Raw genomic sequence first — 6,606 nt, 5'->3', positions numbered from 1 at the left:
AAGAGTGTGTGTGTGCCTGTTCTATCACCAACTCGCCAACACCATTTGTTTTCATTAATTTTTAAAATCTTTGTTAATCTGATAGGCACTAGAAGTGGTATCTCAGTGTTGCTTTGATTTGCTTTTATTATTATTATTATTAACAAGATTGCTCAATTTTTTTCATGTTTCTCAGTCATTTGCCTATTTCCTCTTGTGAATTGCCCAATCTAGTTCTTTGCCCATTTGGGGGAAGGGTTGCCAGTAGAGTAGTGGGCTAAAAGTATGAGCTCTGGAGTCAGACTCACCCAAGTTATCTTACTCAGTAGCTGTTGTGGTTTATTAAGCTTAAGATTCCTCCCTGTAAAATGGGCAGTCATAGAACCTACCTCCTAGGATTGTTGTGAGGGTGAGATGTAACTATTATTTTTTTTGTTATTATTAGTTTCAGGTGTACAAAACAATGCAATAGTTAGACATTTCACCCCTCACAAAGTGATAACCCCCTCCCCCAAACTATTGCCCCTCTGACATCGTATATATCTATTACAATTCCATTGACTCTATTCCCTATGCTACCTTGTTTCCCCAAAAATAAGACCTAGCCGGACAATCAGCTCTAATGCATCTTTTGGAGCAAAAATTAATATAAGATCCGGTCTTATTTTACTATAAGACCTGGTATTACATTATATTATATTATATTTATTTTATTATATTTATTTTATTATATTATACCTGGTTTTATATTAATTTTTGCCCCAAAAGATACATTAGAGCTGATTGTCTGGCTAGGTCTTATTTTCGAGGAAACAGGGTATACTCCATATCCCGTGACTATATATATTAAATTATAGTTGGCATACAATATCACTCAGCTTCAGCTTCAGGTGTATAGTGCAGTGTTCAAGCATCTACACTGTCCATCAAGTGGTCTCCCTAATAAGACATGTGCCCATCTGACACCTTACAAAATCTTTATAACATTATTGATTATATTCCCCAGACTGTCTTTCATATCCCCATGGCAATATTGTAGTTACCAATTTATGCTGTCTAATCCCTTCCCCTTCTCGCTGATCCTCACCTCCCTCCCCTCTAGCAACCATCAGTTTTTCCTCCATATCTCTGAGACTATTTCTGTTTACTTTGCTCGTTTACTCAGTTCTGTAGATTCCACATATAAGTAAAATCATATGGTATTTGTCTTTCTCCGACTGACTTATTTCACCTAGCATACTGTTCTCTAGGTCGAGATGTAACTATTATTATTGTTTGTAGTTTCATTTTTTGAGTTAGAGGAGACCTTTGAATAGTATAAATATTAACCCTTCTTCTGTGATATTTGTTGCTCCACCTGGAATCATTAATTCATTCAACAAATATTTATTGAGTGCCTACAGTGTGTCTACACCTAGCACTGTGGTAGGTGCTTGGGATACAGCTGCATACATTTGGAGAATATGAATATAGCATGGTGTATTTAACTATTTTTTTTTAAATTGAAGATTTTCTCCAGTTCTTTTAAAAGATATTTCAAACAGACCTGCAATAAACTTGGCCGCCAACTTTTTAGCAGGCGTTGTCACGTTGGAAACTGAGCTCAGATATCATCACCTCTGGGAGGCCTTTCCTAATCCCCACATTGGATCTGGCCCCCTCTTCTGGCCTCCCACATACCCCTGCCAGCACTTATTACACTGTAATTTCAGTCTTATTTTATGTCTTTCACACATATACGACCTTGAGCAACTTGAAGATAGGGATCTGGAACCATCAGCAGGAGGGGCTGTCAGAAACACTTGCTGCTTTTAATTGCATTTGCTCTGATCCTCCCACTTGTTCTGCTCATTTCCAGGAAAGAAACTGGGAGATAAAACCTACTGAAGGGAAGGTAGACCTCCCCGATGTTCTAGAGAAGCATATGAAGTGCCCTGGAAGTTTCTGGGGCTTCTATGGTCATTTGGATGGATACTTAGGAAGCTTCCCTGTACTATTCTTGGTCCAGGTGAGTCTGTGAGAATGGGTAGCTGTAGCTGTGACCAACATCACATCTTCTTTGCAGGGACAATCTTTCTCTTCCTCTTTGGATGATGGTTATGTGGGTCTTATCTTCTTGAGAGACAATAAAATCTGGAGTGAGTTCCAGTCCCAGGTGATCAAATGGCACCTCCTCAAGGAACACTTCCCTGACCCTCTTCTCCATAGTTTCTCTCCCTGCATTGATTTGTTCCATGTGTTGGGTGACTTCTACCTGTCTGGGAATGTCTCTACGCTTGGAGTCTAAATCTGATTGATATCTTTTTTTTCTTTTTTAAAATTTATTGGGGTGACAATTGTTAGTAAAATTACATAGATTTCAGGTGTACAATTCTGTATTACATCATCTATAAATCCCATTGTGTGTTCAACACCCAGAGTCAGTTCTCCTTCCATCACCATATATTTGATCCCCCTTACCCTCATCTCCCAACCCCCGCCCCCTGACCCTATGGTAACCACTAAACTATTGTCTGTGTCTATGAATTTTCCTTTCTCATTTGTTTGTCTTGTTCTTTTGTTGTTTTTGGTTTATATACCACATATCAGTGAAATCACATGGTTCTCTGCTTTGTCTGTCTGACTTATTTCGCTTAGCATTATACTCTCAAGATCCATCCATGTTGTCACAAATGTTCCTATATCATCATTTCTTACCGCCAAATAGTATTCCATTCTGTATATATATCACAACTTCTTTATCCATTCATCTATCGAAGGACATTTTGGATGTTTCCACGTCTTGGCCACTGTAAACAAAGCTGCAATGAACATTGGAGCACACGTGTCTTTATGTATAAATGTTTTCAGATTTTTTGGGGTAGATACCCAGGAGAGGGATTGCTGGGTCATATGGTAATTTTATTCGTAATTTTTTGAGGAACCTCCATGCTGACTTCCATAGCGGCTGCAGAGTCTCCATTCCCACCAACAGTATATGAGGGTTCCTTTTTCACCACAGCCTCCAATACTTGTTACTATTTGTCTTGTTGATGATAGCCATTCTGACTGAGGTGAGGGGATATCTCATTGTGGTTTTTATTTGCATTTCTTTGATAATTAGTGATGTTGAGCATTTTTTCATATGTCTATTTGCCATTTGTACGTCCTCTTTGGAGAAATGTCTCTTCAGGTCCTCTGTCCTTTTTTCAATTGGGTTGTTTGTTTTTTTGTTGTTGAGCTTCATGAGTTCCTTGTATATTTTGCATATTAGCCCCTTATCGGAGGAACTGTTTGCAAAAATCTTCTCCCATTCAGTTGGTTGCCTCTTTATTTTGTCGATGGTTTCTTTTGCTGTGCAGAAGCTTTTCAGTTTCATACAATCCCATTCGTTTATTTTAGCTTTTACTTTCATTAGCTTTGGAGTCAAATTCATAAAATGCTCTTTGAACCCAAGGTCCATAAGTTTAGTACCTATGTTTTCTTCTATGCAGTTTATTGTGTCAGGTCTTATGCTTAAGTCTTTGATACATTTTGAATTAATTTTGGTACATGGTGACACATAGCAGTCCAGTTTCATTCTTTTGCACTTGGCTATGCAATTCACCCAGCATCATTTACTGAAGAGGCTGTCTTTCCTCCATTGTATGTCTTTAGCTTCTTTGTCAAAAATTGTCTGTCCAGATTTATGTGGTTTTATTTCTGGGTTCTCGATTCTATTCCATTGGTCTATGTGTCTATTTTTCCTCCAATACCATGTTGTTTTGATTATTGTAGCCCTGTAGTACAAGCTAAAGTCAGGGAGTGTGATACCTCCAGTATTGTTCGTTTTTCTTAAGATTGCTTTGGCTATTTGGCGTCTTTTGTGATTCCAAACACATCTGATGATTTTTTGTTCTATTTCTTTAAAAAACGCCATTGGGATTTTGATGGGGATTGCATTAAATCTGTGTTTTGCTTTGGGTAATATGGCCATTTTAACTATGTTAATTCTTCCAATCCATGAGCACGGAATGTCTTTCCATTCCTTTGTGTCTTCTTCAGTATCTTTTAAAAATGTCTCATAGTTTTTAGCATATACGTCCTTCACATCCTTCCTTAAGTTTATTCCTAGGTATGTTATTCTTTTTGCTGCAATTGCAAAAGGAATTGTTTTTTGTATTTCTTTTTCTGAGATTTCATTATTAGTATATACAAATGGAATGGACTTTATATATATATATATATATATATATGGTATTAGTTTCAGGTGCACAACACAAAGTAATACTTAGACGTTAATCATTTATATCCCTCACACTGTGGACTCCCCTGCCCCCATCCATTATCTCTTTGACATCGCATCGAGCAATCACATTTCCACTGTCTCCACTCCCAATGCTGTACTCCACCTCTTGTTAGTATATACATACATATGTATACATATACATATAAAATTATAGTTGGCATTCATTATTGTTCAGCTTCAGGTGTACATTGCAGTGATCAGGCACCTACATCTTCACTGAGGTGGTCTCCCAAATGGGAGACGTGTCCATCGTATACCCTACAAAATCTTTACATTATTGATTACGTTCTCCAAATTAATTTTCAAAACCCCGTGGCCATCTTTTGGTTACTGACTGTTTTCTAATCCCCTCACCTTTTCCCTTATCCCCACCCCTCCGCCCATCTAACAACCCTCAGTTTTCCTCTTTGTCTCCAAAACTGTTTCTGATAAGTTCATTCACTTATTCTATTCTTCAGATTCCGCATATAAGTGAGATCATATGGTACTTGTCTTTCTCTGTCTGACTTATTTCACTTAACATAATGTTCTCTAGGTCCATCCATGTTGTTTTAAATGGTAACATTTCTTTCTTCTTTATGGCTGCGTAATACTCCATTGTATAAATGTACCACAGTTTCTTAATTCAGTCATCTACCGATGGGCATTTCGGTTGTTTCCATGTCTTGGCTATTGTGTATAGTGCTGCAATAAACATAGGAGTGCATAAAGATTTTTGAATTGGAGTTGTGGGTTTCTCTGGATAGATACCTAGGAGTGGAGTTACTGGATCATAGGGTAGTTCCATTTTCAGATTTTTGAGATACCTCCATACTGTTTTCCATAATGGCTGTACCAATGTGCAATCCCACCAACAGTGCACAAGCGTTCCCTTTTCTCCACATCCGCGCCAGCACTTGTTGTTTGTTGATTTATTGATGATAGCCATTTTGCCTGGGGTGAGGTGGTATCTCATTGTGGTTTTTATTTGCATTTCTCTGATGGTTAGTGAGGTTGAGCATTTCTTCATATGTCTGTTTGCCATCTGTATGTCGTTTTTAGAAAAATGTCTCTTCAAGTCCTCTGCCCATTTTTTAATTGGGTTGTTTGTTTCTTTGGAGTTGAGTTGAGTGAGTTTTTTATAGATTTGTGATATTAACCCCTTATCAGATATATCATTGGCAAATATCTTTTCCCATGCAGTAGGATCCCTTTTTGTTTTATTGATGGTTTCCTTTTTGTGAAAAAATTTTTAGTTTGTTGTAATCCCACGTGTTTGTTTTTTCTCTTACTTCCCTAGTGCAAGGGGATATATCAGTAAAAATCTTGCTCCCGGTAATGTCTGTGAAGTTTCTTCCTATATTTTCTTTTAGATATTTTATGGTTTCAGATCTTACATTTAAGTCTTTAAGCCATTTTGAATTTATTTTTGTATATGGTGTAAGGAGGTGGTCCAGCTTCATTTTTTTACATGTGTCTGTCCAGGTTTCCTAGCACCATTTATTGAATAGACTGTCTTTACCCCATCGTACATTCTTGTTTCCATTGTCGTAGATTAAATGGCCATATAGGCATGGATTTATTTCTGGACTCTCTATTCTGTTTCATTGATCTATATGTCTGTTTTTATGCCATACCAGATGTTTTGATTACTGTAGACTTGTAGTATAATTTGAAGTCAGGTATTGTTATATCTCCCACTTTGTTCTTATTTCTCAAGATTGCTGAGGCTATCCGGTGTCTTTGATGGTCCCATATAAATTTTAGGATTATATGTTCTATTTCTGTGAAAAACGTCATTGCTAGTTTGATAGGAATTGCGTTGAATATGTATATTGCCGTAGGCAGTATGGACATTTTAACAATTTTAATTCTTCCTATCCATGAACATGATATGTGTTTCCATCTATTTATATCTTCTTTCATTTCTTTCTTCAGTGTCTTATAATTTTCTGAGTACAGATCTTTCACTTCTTTGGTTAAATTTATTCCCAGGTATTTTATAGTGTTTGGAGCAATTGTAAATGGGATTGTTTTTTTAATTTCTCCTTCTGATGTTTTATTATTGGTATATACAAATGCAACTGATTTCTGAATATTAATTTTGTATCCTGCTACTTTACTAAATTCATCTATCAGCTCTAATAGTTTCTTGGTGGAGTCTTTAGGGTTCTCTATATATAGTATCATATCATCTGCATATAATGATAATTTTACTTCCTCCTTACCAATTTGGATGCCTTTTATTTCTTTTTCTTGTCTGTTTGCTGTGGCTAGAATTTCCAGCACTATGTTGAATAGAAGTGGAGATAGTGGGCAACCTTGCCTTGTTCCTGATCTTAGGGGGAATAGTTTTAGCTATTCCCCATTGAGTATGATGT

This window comes from Rhinolophus hipposideros (assembly GCF_964194185.1).
Source record: "Rhinolophus hipposideros genome assembly, chromosome: X".
NCBI lineage: Eukaryota > Metazoa > Chordata > Mammalia > Chiroptera > Rhinolophidae > Rhinolophus > Rhinolophus hipposideros.
This window is presented reverse-complemented; position numbering follows the sequence as displayed.